This window comes from Sturnira hondurensis, unplaced genomic scaffold (assembly GCF_014824575.4).
Source record: "Sturnira hondurensis isolate 20B ecotype Veracruz unplaced genomic scaffold, ASM1482457v3 Scaffold0006301, whole genome shotgun sequence".
In the NCBI taxonomy this organism is placed as follows: Eukaryota; Metazoa; Chordata; class Mammalia; order Chiroptera; family Phyllostomidae; genus Sturnira; species Sturnira hondurensis.
Genome location: NW_028078932.1, coordinates 650,581 through 669,769, shown reverse-complemented (window position 1 = coordinate 669,769; position 19,189 = coordinate 650,581).

Sequence of the window (19,189 nt, the reverse complement as noted above, 5' to 3'; positions counted from 1 at the left end):
CCACGTGTCTCAAGTTCTTTAGCTTCTGTATTTCCCCTACTATTCTTGCCCTCCCCCCGTCTATTTTCTACCTACCATCTATGCTATTTTCTCTGCCTTCTCCCCACTTCTCCTCCTCCCACTTCCCTGTTGCTAACCCTCCATGTGTTCTTCATTTCTATGGTTCCACTCCTGATCTAGCTGTCCTCTTGGTTTGCTTTTGTTTTAGGTGTGGTTGTTAGTAACTGTGAGTTTGCTGTCCTTTCACTGTTAATATTTATCATCTTCTTTTTCTTATATAAGTCCCTTTAACATTTCATATAATAAGGGCTTGGTGATGATGAACTCCTTGAACTTGATCTTATCTGAGAAGCACTTTATCTGCCCTTCCATTCTAAATGAAAGCTTTGCTGGATAAAGCAATCTTGCCTGTAGGTCTTTGGATTTCATGACTTGGAATACTTCTTTCCAGCCCCTTCTTGCCTGGAAGGTCTCTTTGGAGAAATCAGCTGACAGTCTGATGGGAACTCCTTTGTAGGTGACTGTCCTCTTATCTCTTGCTGCTTCTAGGATTCCCTCCTTCATTTTAATCTTGGCTAATGTAATTATGATGTGTCTTGGTGTGTTCCTCCTTCTTGGCTCCAACTTCTTTGGGACTCTCTGAGCTTCCTGGATTTCCTGGAAGTCTATTTCCTTTGCCAGACTGGGGACGTTCTCCCTTATTATTTGTTCAAATAAGTTTTCCACTTGTGACTGTTTCTTTCCCCCTTCTGGTATCCCTATAGTCCGGATGTTGGAACGTTTAAAGATGTCCTGGAGGTTCCTAAGCCTCTCCTTTTTTTTTTTGAATTCTCATTTCTTCATTCCTCTCTGGTTGGATGTTTCGTTCTTCCTTCTGGTCCATTCCATTGATTTGAGTCCCAGTTTCCTTTCCATCACTATTGGTTTCCTGTGCATTTCCCTTCATTTCAATTAGTTTAGCCTTCATATGTTCCTCTAATTTGTGGCTAAAATCAACCAGTTCTGTGAGCATCCTGATCACCAGTGTCTTGAATTGTGCATCTGAGAGGTTCAGTATTTCTTGATTGCTTAGAGTTATCGGCTCTGGGGCTTTGAGTTCTTGAGCCATATTTTGGATTGTCTGTGCCTGTTATGTATGAGGATCAGAGCCCTAGGTGTTCACCAGGGTGGCGCAACTCAGTGGGTGGGTTGTGATGGTGTATGTGGGGGCGGGGCCAAAGGAAAGCAATGGTGGGCACCCTTTGCTGGCTCCCAAGGCCACCGCAGGCCTCTCAATTTGTCCCACTGCTCACAAGTGGGCCGTGTGATTAGTCCCACTGCTCGAGAATGTGTGACCAAGGTCAGCCGCTGCTGGGTTCCTTGCTGGGGGCTGCACGGTCCGTCTCACTGCTCACTCCCTCCGTCCTGAGCCCTCACTGGGTTTGCCCACGCTACCCCAGATGCCTGGGCGCCTGGGGTCAGGGGATCTTTCCTGCCTGAACCTGCTCCACTGCTGGCTCCGCCCCTCTTACCGGTCCAGTAAAATGGTTCATTGTTGTTGGACTTCTGTATAGTTCAATTTTCTGTTCTTTGGCTGCGTCTTTGTTCTCCACACCTTTGTTGTATTCAAACTTATTTGTGGGAGAAGGCACAGTGTTTCCACCTACGCCTCCATCTTCCACAATTTCTTTTTCTGTGCAGAAACTTTTTAGTTTGATATAGTCCCATTCATTTCTGTTGCTTTTGCTTCCCTTAACTTTGAGGTCAAATTCATAAAATTCAGGGACCAAGGACCCTGAACAGATGCTTCTCCCAAGAAGACATACAAATGACCATCAGATATTTGAAAAGATGTTCAATTTCATTAGCTATTACAAAAATGCAAATCAGAACTACAATAAGATACCATCTCAAATGTGTTAGAATGGCTATTATCAACAAGACAAGTAGCAATAACTCTTGAAGAGGTTGTAGAGAAAAAGGCACTCTCATTCACTGCTGGTAGATAAGTAAACTGCTACAGCCACTATGGAAAATAGTATGGAGGTTCATAAAAAGAATTAAGAATGGAGTTACCATATGGCCCAACAACCCTTCTGGGTATCTACCTGAAAATTTTGAAAACACTTTTTTCACAAAGATATCTGCACCCTTATGTTCATTGCAGCATTATTCACAGTGGCCAAGACATGGAGACAACCAAAGTGTCCTTCAATAGATGATTGGAGAAAGAAGATGTGGTACATACGAGGTCTGTCCAGAAGAACTCAAGCCATTGTTAATGTAACAAGAACAGTTTGCATGACATCATATAACCTGGCGGCCAAGGAGTGCAGACTGGATGTACATGTGTGAACAGGGATGACTTCACTGTACTAGTCAGTGGGGGTGGTAGACACTGTTTAGTGAGCATGTATACTGTGTGGCCATCACATTAAAAATGACTGAGTGAGTAGAGCAATTAATCTGTATCCAATTTTGCATAAAGTTTGAATGTTCCTCTGGGGAAACTATTCAGATGATTCAGATGAGTGAGATGGCCACAGCTCTGGGCAACTGGTGATTGGCAGCTTCATCACAACAACACGCCACTCATGCATCATGTCTTGTGCAGAGTTTTTTGGCAAAACATCAAACCACCTAGGTGATTCAGCACCCCCTACATGCCAAATTTGGTGCCCTGTGACTTCTGGCTTTTCCCAAAACTAAAATCACCTTTGGAAGGGAAGAGATTTCCAACCATCAGTGAGATTCAGGAAAATACAATGGGGCAACTGATGGCAACTGGGAGATCTGTGTGAGGTCCCAGGGTGCCTACTTTGAAGAGGACTGAGGCATCATTATTCTATGTACAATATTTCTTGTATCTTGTATCTTCTGCAATAAGTGTTCCTATTTTTCATATTATGTAGCTAGATACCTTCTGGACAGACCTCATATATACAGTGGAATACTACTCAGCAGTAAGAAAAGATGGAATACTGTCATTTGTGACAACACGGATCTTGAAAATACTATTCAAATAAAAGAAGTCAGACAGAAAAGTCAAGAATCATATGATTTCACTCATATGTGGGATATAAAACTGAAAGCAAAAAATGAACAAACAAACAAACTCATTGACACAAACAACGTAATGGTGGTCACCAGAGGGGAAGGGCATGGAAAGGGGTTAAAGGTAATGAGTGTCAAGTATATAGTGATGGAAGGAGATTTGACTATGGATGGTGGATACACAGTACAATATACAGATGTTGTATTATAGAATTGTACACTTGAAATTTATATAATATTAATTATGGTAATATCATATGGATAAATTTAATAAAAATTTTGAAAAACATAAAGTTCTTTTAAAATGAAAATAAAAATACATAAACAGTAACACATGCTTGTATACTTTTACTATAATTTAAATTGGTTTATATAAAAATAAAATTCTGGTTGGTGAACAAAAAGTAATGATGGTCCATTGACCCATAGAGAAGTGACAAAGCAGAAGCACCTTCAAAATATTTTAAACAAATATGTTTTCCCAACTCTGTAAATTAGCTGAATCCAGCTTATTTGCATTGTATATTTTGCAGTCATTAGAACAGAGCTTGACAATCTTCAGCGAATATGACAAACTCTTGGAGAGCTTCTGAAAGTGTTAATTCAGGGACCTGCTTCTCTCAGAAATCCAGACTCTACATTGAACAAATGCTTGTCTAGGCTCCTAAGAGTATTTGGTATTTAGCATTTCTCACAAAAACAAGTGATCTAGAGAAAATACATAGGTTGAAAATACCCTTGAATAAAAAGCTATACTTAAAAGCCCCAGGAAAAAATTTTAAAACACTTTAAAAGCTTTTACAACATTTTAAAGCAAATAGATAATATTCTAATAGTCTCTTACTCAGGAGAATAGCTCTATTATCTGCGACTGCCAACTGTGCTACATTTGGAGTTTATGTATTACATCCTTTTGAGTTTTTTGTCTTTGTTGTAAAAGAAGAATTAATAATGCCAATTTCAGTACAGATTGTTCACATGTGAAAGTGAAAAGATAAACATGAGTTTGATAAATCGATATTTTAAATCAAAATCTCTAAAATCTGTGAACACTTTGGAAACTCATTAAGTATCTGAGATACTGTAGGAAATATGGCATAAACATACTCTCAACATCCAAAGGCTTACTTAAGAAATTTGTCCAGTAATTCCTTAACAAACTCAAACAAAAACAACAACAAACACTTATGCTGTGAACTGCATTTCATTAATATCTCCCTGACATTAATTTTGAGTTGCTTATCTAATGACAGTGATTTTACTGAAGTTTTATTAGCCTGAGAACAGTTATACTTCTTTTGCAAAATAGGAATGAGGTAAGCACAAGGCTTCAAATAAAACAGCTTTTTTTCTCTTTTACCATTTTTTTTCTGGTTAAATAACAAGAAAGTGGCTATAATTACATACAGAAACACTGTAGAACCAGAATTCTAATTCCTTCATACTTTCATTTGTTGGCTTTTTGAACTATTTACTGCTTAGCTTTGGTCTGTTTTTGTAAGAAAATAATAACAATAATTTTTGTTCATTAAAATTATTATACATTCATCTTAATGTTGTATGGCTTTTCTAGGGTTTTTATTGGCATTGTACATGCTGTACAAAAGCAAAATTTAGTCCTTTCAGAGAGTTGAAAGGAAGCAATCTCTTATATGACAAATCCAACATTATCATATGTAAACCTCATTTACTATGGAATGTCTCCCTGTTTCCAGCTCATTAATTGAATGAAACCCATTTTCACATTCTAGTAGGCAGCACTATTCTCAAACTAATGGAATGGTGTCTTTAGGAAAAAAAGGCAAAAATAAAATAAAATAAAAGTAAGATGTAACATGATGGAATAATTCCTCAAAAGAATAGAATGAAAATATGCTGCTGGAAACATCAGTCATCACAATATTATGCTAAATTACAAAAGATAAAATTGGAATGGAAAAAGTCGGTATTCTTAAGATACTAAATAGTTTGCTTACTAAAATCCACCAAGTATTTAATATGTGATCCAGATTGTTTTTCTTCCCTTAATTAAGTCACCTGACTTTTGAAAATGAATGGTTTATACTGAATTCAAATGATTAACTAGTTTTTCTCTCTTTTTTCTCTATATGTTGCTATAGTCAAATAATTCATGTTATTTTTTCCAAAGAAGCACCTGCCAATCTATAAATATAATAAATATTTTAAAGACAAAGTTATCTAACCATGAAGCACACTGGTCTATTATCCTAATTCATATTCATTCATTTTATTTTGTGCCCTATAAAAAAGTCCCAGTAGTCTTGTGCATATAATGAACATGACCTAAGAACTCTGAACCAGCCTGGGCTAAGATAGAAAGGAAGCATTAACTCCATTTGCCCACAATGATAGTACCTCTTTACTAAAGGCTCTTTAGTTTCAATGACCATTTGAGAGAAAAAGAAATTCTTAAAACCAATAAAAACAAAGACAAGAGAAACAAAAACTCATTTCTGGAAGAATGAGCAAGAACACATACAGAGGGAATAACGATGGATAAAGCCATAGGATTTTAGTTTCAAAACTTGATGATAATGATTCCAATAATAATACCTTACATTTGCATAAATGCTCAGTACTTTTGCATAAATTGTCTCAGTTGTTATGCAGCTAGAAGCCAGTCCATACCTTTCCTACTCTGGGATTGACCTGTTTACAAAACTACAGCTGCCTGAAACAATGGAGCTTATTAACCATATTAACATAAGAAGCACCTATTAGCTGAGACTCTGTGTCTATGTAGACTTCTGTCTCTGAGATTGAAGTCAGGAGCTTTGTTAGAGAGCAGCAAGGCACTACCTCGTATGAAACAATGCATTTTGGGGGATAATCTCTTATCATTATCATCCATAGATTTATTTAAACTCTTTATGAAGCTAATTATATTTTAATCCTATACCCAGTTGATATCCTGATTTAGAAGATAATTCCCACTGGGTAGAGAAGTAGTTCTTGTATTTGTCTTTTTATTACTAATACAGTCATATGGTTCCAAATCAAAATGTACAAAGGAACAGTACAAACAATAAAAAAATACAGTAACGTTGCAGGATACAAAATAAATGTATAAAAATCCACTGCATCCCTATATACTGATGATGAAATTTCAGACAAAGAAATTTTTTAAAAAGACTTCTTTTGCAATGGTAACAGAAAGAATAAACTACTTCAGAATAAATTGAACAAAGAAGGTGAAGGACTTATATACCAAAAACAGGACAAGCTTTGATAGCTTTAATAATATTTACTAAGAATTAAATAATATTCATAAAGGTATTTTGAAAACTGTAAAATACTACATAATTAGCAAGATTATTTTTTGTTCTCTCATATGGCTTTGTCACTACTCTGATTTTTTTCTATTAGATGTGACACCAGAATTTCTTGTTTTGTCTTGATCTTTAACCACAATGGATTCCATCTTTTGACATTGCTAGATACTGAGATATTTCCAAAACTCACATAAATACCTACAGTAGGTTTTCCATCTCTTGTGTTGAACCAACTTTATCATTCTTATTTAATTTCTATTAAAAATTAACTAATGAAATTTGATTAAATTCTACAAGTAATTTTTTCCATGGTTATTTTATTTCTTTTATACAATTTGCCAGTTTCTTTGTAAAAAATGTCCTTCTTTATTTAGAAGTTTCTATTGAAAACAGTTAGGATTTGGTGGTTGAAAGAATTAGGTCCTTTTTTAGGCCCCAAGTGGCTAAAGAAGTTGTTTTTGTCTATTTCAATGATGGCTTGCAAAAGGTATCAGAAGAGGATTTTGCAATTGCAGTCTGTTGATTTTTATTATGACCATTGTGGAAACAAAGTTTTGTTTTCAGAGCCATTGGGGCCAAATGGCCAGGGGTGTGAAAGGCTTAATGATAGACTGCCTACCTCCAACCACATAATTTCAGGGAATTGTGATCTCTCATAAAAAGGGAGGTCTGGAGCCCCGGCCAGTGTGGCTCAGTGGGTTGGGCATCATCCCACAAACCGAGAGGTCACTGGGCATGCGTGAGGCAATGGATCAATGCTATCCTTGCACATTAACGTGTCCCTCCCTCTCTTTCTCCCTCCCATCCCCTCTCACTAAAAATAAATAAAATCTTTTTTTTAAAGAAACAAAAGGGAGATTTTCAAACATGTGCATTAGGATTCATTAAAATACTTTTTTAGAAGTACATGAACCACAATGTTAACAGGGTTATGTTTAGATAATGAGATTAGAGTGATTTTGTTTTGTTAGTAAAGCTTTTTCTTTAATATTTCAAATATCCTGTATCAAGCATGAATAGGATAAGTTAATAAATACTACCTTGTAATGCAAATGACCTGACAGACCACGTCTCCTACTCATCTTCGTAAACCTCAGAATAAGGAATCTTCCTTCCTTTTTATTATAAATTATATAGGGAGTTGAGATGTTATTCTTGTGGTTAGTATTTTCTTCCGAACTTAATTCAGGGGAAAGACTCCTTGTCTTTGATTTTACCATAATTCAGCTGGAATTTCAATATGAAAATTGCTTGATTGTATAATGATCTGCTTGGGCTCCTTTTGACTCAGTTCCTAGCTGGAGACAGTTATCACTCAGGCACCCAGGTTTCTGTCCTTCCTCTAGTGTGTGGTTGCTCTGGGTCAACAGCATGCTTTCTCACTAGCAAGTCAGACATTGTAAGTTTTATTCTTATCTTTATGGGGTGCTTTTTGTGGTAAAAACGGTAAGAACTCAGGAACCCCAAAATTTAAGTTCATAAGTCAAGCTTCCAAATTTAGTAACTATTTGAACTCTGGCAAGCCACTTAGAATCTTTGTACCACAGTATTGTCCTTGGTTTTATGAAAATAATAATAGCGCCCTGACTGGTGTAGCTCAGTGGATTGAGCACCAATTGTGATTTTTAAGTGTTCTCTGATATGACAGCTGTCACAATACAATTTAACAAAATTGTTTTGAATGAAGTTAAAGACAATTAAGCATAACTAGAACCATCATATGGAAAAATCTAAATAAACTTTTTGACCAACCCGACATTATATACCTACTGTAGTTAAATTTTAAGAAACTTTATGCAGGGAGCACTCGGGGGGTGGGGTGGGCTGGGATGGGAGTAAAACACAGAGAACTATACTTGAACAACAATTAAATTTAAAAAAAAAGAAACTTTAAAAAGATCTATAAACAAAAATGATGTCCATATTGTACTGTCAGCCTATCAGGTCAATCAAAGCTTTATATATGTCACCTAAAATGCTTTCATCCTCTGCAGAATTCCAAAGTTACATCCATCCTTTTAGTTATTTGTTATTTGTTATAGTAGCACCTCACTTTCAGGTACCAGAATCTGTATTTGTTTTCTGTTGCTGCATAGCAAATAATCACAAACTTAGTGACTTTAAAACAGGACCTATTTATAACCTCACAGTTCTGTAGATGAGAAACTCAGGGACAGTGTACTGCTTAGAGAGATGGTATTAATCACAAAGCTGAAATGAAAGTGCAGGCCCTTTTGCAGAAGTCTCTACTTGAAAAGATGGAAAAAAGACTTATCTTGGAATGGTGTTCTAATATTCATTTATTGCATGGGACTGGGCATTTTCAAAATAGAAAGGGAGAGACATAAAATAACTATGGGACTAAGTTTTACAACCCACAAGTTATCATATGGGATAAGTTCTCATCGGAAGACTCTGGGAAAGAATTCGTTTCCGAGTTCATTCTGTTTATTAGAGAAATTCAATTCAGTGTGATGGTGGAACTGAGTCCCCATTTCCTTGCTGGATTCCAGCCAGGGACAACTTTCAACTGCTTGAGGCCATGTACATTCCTTGCCACAACCTGATCATTTTCAAATCCAGTAATGGAAATTCTTCCTGACATTGAATCCTTCTCACAACTTAAATTTGTGTCTTTATCTCTACCTCTAGGTCTAGATTTAAAAGGTCAATATGTTTGGATCAGGCACGTCTAGATAACCTCTCTTTATGAAAGTAAACTGTTCTGTATAACATATCCTTAATCACAGGAATAACGTATGCAATATTTATAATCTCAGAGGTTATGGAGGGTGTGAGCTATGGTGCAGAGGTGTAGTAGGGGCTATCTTAGAATTCCGTTCACCACACATCCTATAAGCTCCCAGTTACACTTACTTAATATAGTCATATACTTACTTTATGTCTAATTTTGGTTTTTAAAAATGCTCAAGCCCATTTAACAAACAATCTTTACAGCATTATTCAATGTTAAGTATTTCTGTCTTTTCAAGTTACAGATGCCTGCCTTTGGATAATGAGATAATCTTAGCATTTTATATGTTCCTTTTTGCTCTTCATCCAATCTCTGTCTGATCTGTTACTCCTTCAATGTACACATTCTTGATTTAGTTCCAATTTCTAGGCAATTGGCAATTGGAAATTATATAATGCCATTGTAGTTATGGGGTTAATGTTTAATGTCAACAATTTCTGGATAAATCTTAAAACTCCTATGAGTATAAAATGCCCACTACATTGATACCTCAGGGAGAATGAAAGATATTGTTTGATTGGCATTTTTCTAAACTTGGCAGATTTTTCAGCTAAAATTAATTTTTTTCTCATGGCTTATGGGATGTTGTAAACTCAGGAATTCACTCCTCACTTCGTATTTTAATTTCACCTGTTGCCTCGACCAGGGAGAAATGCTATTTACACCAGCAGTTAATCACTTGATAATCAGACTTAGAAATGCATTTGTAAAGTGGACCTAGGCTTCATCAGTGCTACTGCTTGACTGAATACAATACACAATTGCACACACATTGCCTTGCTGCATATTTCAGGGGTATTTTGAGGGTGTGAGCTACCTAAAAATGGACCTGTGTCCTTCACAATTGTTCTTATAGTCACTGTAAAGCTATATTTCATTATCTTGATTTTCTAGCAGGAGTCTAATATAAGTGAACTTTGTTCCTCTCACTGTAAGAAACACTTATGAAGTTCTCGACATCATCTCACAAAGTCCTCCAAAGGTCATTTTAGCAGGGTTGTCCAACCTGCGGTCTGCAGGCCCAACACAAAATCGCAAATTTACTTCAAACATTATGACATGGTTTTGTGATTACATGTCGTTATGTACTTAATGTGTGGACCAAGACAACTCTTCTTCTTCCAGTGTGGCCCAGAGACACCAAAAGATTGGACACCCCCGAAAGTGTTTGTGGGAGTACAACCAGTCCAAACTTTTGGATGCATAGCATTAACAGCTCAGCTCTCTCTAAAGAAATTTCAGCCCTGGCCGGTGTAGCTCAGTGGATTGAGTGCCAGCCTGTGAACCACACGATCGCAGTTTGATTCCCAGTCAGGGCACATGCCTGGGTTGCAGACCAGTTCCCAGCAGGGGACACGTGAAAAGCAACCATGCATATATATTTCTCTCATTCCCTTCCCCTCTATAGGTAAATTAAAAATCTTTAAAAAAAAGAGTTTATCTTCAAAAAAAAGAAAAGAAATTTTACCCACAAATACTCTACTCAACTCCAAATAGCCATACAACCAGTCATTATTTTGAAAATCTGTCAAGATAGTTTATCTCCAGAGGGTTTTCCTATCTGCTTAAGGAAAAAAGGAACAGAAGGGAATGGGAGTCTTCACCCAGGGAAGAGTGATTTTGCAAACTCAAAGTCAAGTGACTGTCACTGGAAGGTGGCATACATGATGTCTATGGGATGGCAATTGTAGAGGATGGCGCTGCTGGACAACTTGGCATCCTTGTTGTATTCTAGAGGTGACAAATTTGACTAAAAGGTTAAAAATATATAGTCCAAAAGTCTGGAGAATTACAGCAACTCAAGGCCTGGGGAGAGGTAAAACCCAAGTAACTGAGGGAGGGACTAACTCTACAGTGTCTCAGATTAAGTTGGAGGAATGGCTTCCCTGGAAGAAAGTGTGTAAGGTGTTTCACACCGGTCGGGAGCCCTCTTGACCACTATACTTAACTCAAATTATGGTAAGGGGAACATTCTGGTAAGGGGAAGATTTCACCCCTGCCCCTGAAGGACAGTAGGCCTTTTGTGTCTGAACCATTAGGGCAGAAAAGGGAAACCTGTTTCAAGGAAAGCCCATAGGCCACCCCATACTTCCCCAACTCAACCATCTAGTTCTGAAAACAAGTCAATCTAGCCAAACTGTTGAATCTTATTTCAAAAAGAAGTAATGCCAATGGGCTTCTGAAGTATGACCTATACTGTGTAAACAAGCAATCAGGTAAATAAAGATATAAGCATACACCCTCTGAAAACAGAAGGAAGAAAACAAAATACAGAGGTTAATGAACATAGCAAATCAGAAACCAGTTTCTGAGTTTTCAAGACTGTCAGTTGAGAAGACTTCCAAATGCAAGGCTTTGCTGGAATGAAATGAAGTGTGTCGATTTGATAGATTGTCTTTGTCAGCAGTTTGAACATCTGTGGTGATGTCATCAGGTGCTGAGGTAAATTCTGTATGGCATACAAAGGCTCAGACAAACGTTTAGTTCCCAATATTTTCTAGTCCAAAGATGGGAGGAAAAATGAAACATAAGTTTGGAGGGTTGAAAACAACTAGAATTCAGGAATCAGTTCAGCTTACAAGTGAAAACAAAATGTTCAAGACAGTTAACTGCACTAGAGTCCAATATCCACAACTGGGCATTGTGATTTCCACTGAAACACAATTTTTTCCCTTAAATCACTGTCAATTTTATCAAAAACATTACATTCAGCCCTGTTTTAATTTGGTCTGATTATTTACATAAACAAAAAATAGTAATTGATTATATAAGGCTTTTAAAATCTGCTTTGCTGGAATTTCACGAAGACTTTTTAGATTGAGTTCAGTCAGCCTCTCAGGGCGAAGAAGCCCAGCCACCATTGGCATCAGGCTTTGCCTACAATACCTATAAACTTGGGTAAATTCTTCAAGTTTTTGCGGTCCCCCCAAATATTTTAAAGTCCCTTTCTTGCCATCTCTCAGGAAAGTAGCCTTCGTTCCTTATCTGGCGAGGCTGTTATGAACCACGTGACCAACTGAGGTACCAGCTATTTTTGCCATGGGCTTTTATTAGCTTTGAAAGTCAATGTCAATTCCTTAAGGCTTTGTGGTAATATTCAGAGTTTAGGCATGTCGCCCTTTGACATAACATTCCAATCAAAGCTTTGGTTAATAAAACCACAATTGGAAACTGGTCTTGTATAATTTATTCAAAGAAATATGTTGCCATGACTCACTCATTAAGAATTGCCAGTCTGGAGAGATCCAAAATCCTTGCCATTTTAACAGAGTGAAAAGGACAAAACTTAAACTCTGTATTCAAACACTAAAAGTAGGCAATTAGTATCCCTTAGATTAGGAAATACATTCCATAAGGTTAAGAAAGACAGGCTCCTCTATTGGCAAACACACTCACACTTCTGAGAGACATACTTCCATGAGACAGGTGTTACACAGTAAAACTCAATGATGTACAAAGTTTGCACATCTGAAATAAATTGACTGGCCTGATCAGATGGCCAAGGCTTTTCTTTCTTGATAAGATCTACCTTCTAGAAATGTGTATTCCAAAATATAGGCCAAATACAAGTTCTTGGAGACAAGGTATTTGCATATCAAAGGCAGACTTTAGTTCCATAAAAGCAATTATCTATAAGCATTCTCCTTGAGGAAACCCAGAGTTAAATTTCTGCCCCTTAGTGAGTATGCACCCTAACAGAGGTTTTTTGAGGCACAGTGGATGGGGATTGTAGTGTCTACTGTGTTCAGAGAGTGAAAACTTTCATCCTCATAAAAGAGGGAGATTTGGGGCACCTGAGGAAGGCAGAAGTGTCTTCAATGCTCCCTAGCCCCTTTCACAGACCAAAAACCCCTGATGGCCTGTGACCCCTTTGCAGGCTGTGGTGTCCCACAGCACTCCTCCCCCCAATTCGTGTGCCTCGCTCCTCACGCACTGGAGGTGGTAGCCTTCCTGAAGTAGCAATACAATTTTGTTCTGGTATAAAGCCTTGTGAACACTCAGTGTTGATCAGACACAGCTACTTGGGTTTGTTTAGTTCCACAAGGGAGCTTCAAGTAACCCATTTTCCTGCCTCTCACATTCCCAACAGCCTCGGCCCTTCAAGAGGCCCAGTAAAGCCAAGCAACCTCCTCTTGGAGGGGAGGGAGCATCCCTGTTAAATTGTGCTGAGAAATAGGTGGGCCAGCCAGATAGAGATTAACAGCCTGGGCCCTGGGCAAATCCTATTGGCCTTCTCCAGAGAGCTAATAAACATTTAATCAGTTTCCAGAATAGTTAATATAAATCTTTCATTTCTATGAACACTTATATCCGAGGCTTTTTACTTATTAGGTACACCTTAGGAGAATTAATGAGGGCTGGGAGTGCGGTTGCCCTGAGACACAGAAGCTGAGATTTACAGGGCTCCAGGCTGAGCAGCGGTGGCTGGGAGCCCCAGGTGGTTGCTAAGGGAACTCTGGCCACTGGGGGTGGGACTCTGGGTCGAGGGGCAGCAGCAGCAGCTGCAGCCAGTGCCTTTCTCTGCCGGCCCGTACCCCATGGCGCAGGGCCCCAGGCTGCACAGAGCCTCGGCCTAAACCCCTGGGGCTCCGGGCAGGAGGGATCGTATGAAGAAGGGAAATCCCCAAGGCACAATCTGGGCCAGTGAAGAGAATATGGTTTGGGCCTAGGAGCCGGCTGGCTCGCGAACCTGCGTAGTCTGAAGACGCCAGGAAAGGGAAAGGCGAAAAAGGAATGAAAGTGTGTCCTCACTTTGCTCACAGCTCAGCTGGGCTGGCAGTGGCTGTGGGAAGTCCCCCCTCCCGTGCGGCAGATGAGGATGGAGCAGCTGGGCACGCTTGGGGTTCTGCGTGCTGAGAGTAAAATCCAAGGCAGCCGCGGGTGTGCGTCTCCTCCCCGCCTTCCTGGCACCCATCTGCCCATAATCCCAAAGGGACCTACAGCCCTGGGGCCAGATGCAGGCAGGGCAGGGCGTTCCCAAGCCTGGCCTGAGCAGAGGAGGGCTGGAACAGAGAGGATAAATTGGAGAAAAGTGGGCAGTAGCAGAGGGATGGGGCAATACGAGTAAAGGGAAGATCAAGCAGTTTTCTTATCGCAAGCCACAGCTCCTCCCACTCCTGCTGGCTCGCCAAATATTGGTGGAAATCAGTCTCTTTCATGCTATTGCAAGGTTCCAGGGACCGGTATATGGGAAGCATAGTCTTGTGGTAAGGTTTTATTCGGGTGGAAATCTGCCCCTGGGTTTCCAATGTCCCATCTCCCTCTGTCCCCCCACCCCCATGGAAAAAGTCCAACCTTGACTTCAGCAAGGCCAAAACAAAGGCCAGTGTCCACAGGTTCTGCTTCATAGTAAAGCTTAGTCCTTTGGAGTCCACACATGCGCAGTAGGCCCAGTAGATGCTAGACTCACATAGTCGTGTGCTCCCAAGGGGAGGCAGAATGCAGGAACAAATGGGGCAAAGGCAGGTCAGCGGTGAAAGAGAGCACACAGCTCTATTTTTATTTTTTAATTACTCATATGTATTTTCATTTTATTTTTATTTTTTATTGTTCACTTATAGTTGTCCTGATTTTGCCAAAACTGTATTTTAAAATTAGAAGTTGACCAATATGATAATGAAAAAGAGTGATGATGTAATATTGGAAGGGAAAAATAGTGAAATTTTCATTAGGAGCCAATAGATGGTTATGAAATAAAAAATACAATATGAAAGAATTAGAAAAATTTAGTTCCAATCTTTACATTGGGATTAATGGTAGAAGAGGCTGAGACTGTACACTTGATTTTAAAACTTGTGTATGTATTATTTTGCTAAAATATTATAACAAATACAATTTTAAAGAATCTAAAAATACAAATGTGTTTTTTTAAAAAACATATTTTATTTATTTTATTTATTTTTTTAGAGAGAGAGAAAGGGAGGGAGAGAGGGAGAGAAACATCAATGTGTGGTTGCCTCTCAGGTGGCCCCCACTGGGGACTTGGCCTGCAACCCAGGCATATGCCCTGACTGGGAATTGAACTGGCGACCCTGTGGTTCGCAGCCTGCACTCAATCCACTGAGCTACACCAGCCAGGGCAAAAAATATATAAATATGCTTTGTTCCTAAATTTGTTTTTGTGGCATCTATTATATAAACAAAAACAGTAGCTTTCATTCATTCATTTATTTCTTCACTTTATTACATTTGTTGAACCCCTACTATCTACCTATCACTATCCTAAAAATTTTAGATAAATGATGAGAAAAAAACCCCAAGATCCTGAATAAACATCGATATAAAAATTACTGTATACATCATTGTACATCAATCCCACCACGTGTAATTATCCAGCTAATAGAGTGTATGAATTTACTGAACACTTTCTTAGTTTTAGAAGCGTACCTATGCCAGTCTGTTGGCAGTCATGTGTGAGTAACGAAACAGAACACCGCCACACTGGGCACTTCAGTTCTCTCCCTGAACAAGTTATTTAAAACTAACATTTTCAAATGTATTAGTTTCTATTAGTTTACTATGAATTTGCCTTTAAAATTCAATGGGGATATGACTCCAGTTCTATCCACGCTCTTGCTATAATTGAACAACAGTAAAATAATTTTTAAAAAATTAAATAGGTATATATTTTGGCTTATATTCTTAACTTTGCGCTTTGCCATTCTTAATGCTATCTGATGCAGCCTTGTATTTATTAACACCAGATATTTAATAATGTGCAATATTACTTTAGGTGGAATATTGTTTGTGTTTCAAAGATATATCTAATGTAATTGCATAGCAACACTCCTAATTTCTAGTAAAGGAAAAAGTATTTAAAGTGGGAGCTGAAAAGTCATAGAGAAAAATGGGTATTTCCTCGAAGTTTGTTTAAAAACAGGTCTTAGATAGTTCTTTGTTATTACAGGCCATGTATTGGAGGTCTGTCCAGAAAGTATCCAGCCACGTGCTATAAAAAATAGAGACCTTTACTGAAGAAGATACAAGATACAAGAAACAGTGTACACAGGACAATAACACCTCATTTCCCTTCCAAGTAGGCACCTTGTGACTTCACACACTTTTTGCAATTGCCATCAGCTACCCTGTTGTATTTTCCTGACTCTCATCTATGGTCTGAAATCTCTTCCCTTTCAAAGGTGATTTCAATTTTGGGAAAATCCAGAAGTCACAAGGCACCAAATCTGGGTTGTAGAGGGGCTGAGTTACCTGGGTGATTTGATGTTTCACACACACACACAAAAAACAATTGCACCAGATGTGATGCGAGAGCAGGCATGTTGCCATGATGAAGCTGCCAATTACCAGTTACCTATAGCTGCGGCCTTCTGAATCATCCGAATAGTTTCCATGGAGGAATTTTCAAGCTTATTTCAAAATTAGATGCAGATGTGTTGCTCTACTCACTCAGTTACTTTGAATGTCACAACCACACAGTACACATGCTCACTCAATGGTGTCCACTGCCCCCACTGACTAATACTGTGAGGTCGTCATTGTTAACACATGTGCATTCCAATCCACTCTCCTTGGCTGCCAGGTTACATCAGTGTTACACAAACCATTCTTGTTAAGTCAACAATGGCTGGACTTTTTCTGGACAGACCTCATACATCATGAAAACATCCAGATAAAATAAAAAAGTTTCAGTTATGTGCTCAGATGTAAGGCTACTAAATGCCAACAAGCTGGAAATACCTTAAATCTAGCCAAGATATTCCACGTCCATCCAGATGCTTGGAGTCAAATAGTTGCAGCCAAAGTTGATGACATTCTTTGTCTGATTCCTGAATGAAGATATATATATAGCAAGTTAATAATTTCTACACCAATACTAGTTTTTCAATTACCCTCATATCACAGTAAACTTCTAAACATTATTTCTGAGTGCTGATAAGAACCGTGTATTTTGCAATACATTTTTCTTAGGCCTAGAAACAATACTATCAACTCTGCACTCCAGACCTCTCCTCGTAGTCATATATTCCCAGTTTCAAGAGATAGAGCAAAGATAGGAGACACTTATGATGGTATCTCAGAAAACATATATGTATTCTCACTTGGTCACTGACTTAGCAAAAAAACTTACTACCGTGCCTCGGTATGTAGTCCTGATCCAGCTAGCTCACAGAGGTGTTTATAAAAAGCAGGCAATGCACTTCACTCACCCATTGTCAGGACACATTCTGTCCTAACCCACTATATGGAATTGCCGATTCCATCCAAGGATAGCTGGTTTGAACCCTTTCATAACTGCAAGTAATTTTGGTTTAAAATAGGAATACCTTTTAGTGGATATTATCAGTCCTTGCCCCTTATAGCACTTTTTTTAAAGATTTTATTTATTTATTTATTTATTTATTTATTTATTTTTAGAGGGGAAAGGAAGGAGAGAGAGAGAAACATCAATGTATGGTTGCCTCTGGTGTGTCCCCTGCCGGGAACTGGCCTACAACCCAGGCATGTGCCCTGACTGGGAATCGAACTGCGATCGTGTGGTTCACAGGCTGGCACTCAATCCACTGAGCTACACCAGCCAGGGCCCCTTATAGCACTTTAATGAATAACCAATCAGTGGTCATTTGTCTTCCAGCAATCTGATCCTGTGCCACCCCTTGTTGCCAGCAGTTTTCCAGAAACATACCATATTTTTTGGACCATAAGATGCATCTAGGTTTTAGAGGAGGAAAATAGAAGGAAAATTTTGAAGCAAAAAATGTGGTAAAATATTTAATAACATAAATAACATAATATTCCACCAATGTAAATGTAAACAGAACTCAACAGCAGCATTAACAATGGTTATTCCTTGGCCCTGGCTGGTGTAGCTCAGTGGATTGAGCACGGGCCTGCGAACCAGACAATCGCGGTTCAATTCCCAGTCAGGGCACATTCCTGGGTTGCAGGCCAGTTCCCGGCAGGGGCCAGTTCCCAGCAGGGCATGCACAAGAAGCAACCATACATTGATGTTTCTCTTCCTCTCTCTTTCCCCTCCCCTCTAAAGATAAATAAATAAAATATTAAAAAAACAAACAAACAATGGTTATTCCTCCTAAATTGGGGGGGGGGTATGTCTTATAGTCTGAAAAATAAGGTAATTGCTTTTTCAAAGTTTTAAATCGAATTTATTTGGGTGACATTGGTTAATAAAATTATATAGTTTTCAAGTATATAATTATGTAATACATTATCTGTATATTGTATCATGTGTTCAACACCACCCAAAGCCATGTCTTCCATCACCATTTTTCCATCCTTTACCCTAAAATACCTTCACCGCCACTACCCCTTTCCCTCTGGTAATCACCATACTGTTGTATGTCTCTATGAGGATTTCTTCATTTAATCCCTTCACCTTTTTTACACAGCCACCCCCAAAACCTTCTCCTTTCTGACAGCTGTAGGTCTACTCTATATCTATGAGTCCATTTCTAGTTTGTTAGTTTATTCTGTTTATTAGATTAAACATATAAGTGAAATCACATGGTATTTATCTTTCTCTGACTGGTTTATTTCACTTAGCATAATATCTTCTATGGTCTTCCATGCTGTTACAAAGATTTTTATTCTTTTTTTATAGCTGAGTAGTATTCCATTTTGTATATATACCACAACGTTTTTTTGTCCACTCATCTATGGATGGGCATGTGGACTGCATCCATATCTTGGCTGTAAATAATGCTGCCATGAACATAAGGGTGCATGTAGTCTTTCAAATTACTGTTTTGGGATTTGGGGGAGATATATTAACAGAAGTAGAATCACTGAATCAAAACACAGTTTAATTTTTAGTTTTTTGAGGAAATTCCATACTGTTTTCAATGGCTGTACTAGTCTGCATTCTGACCAACAGTGAGTGCACTGGGGTTCCTTTTTCTACATATCCTCTCTAGCACTTGTTATTTGTTGATTTATTGGTGACAGCTATTCTGACAGGTGTGAGGTGATATTTCATTGAAATTGACATCTCTCTGATGATTAGGGACATTGAGCATCTTTTCATATGTCTATGACCCATCTGTGTGTCCTCTTTGGAGAAGTGTCTTTTCAGGTCCCATTTTCTTTTTTTAAATATATATATATAAGAATTGCTACACCAGTTTTTTTT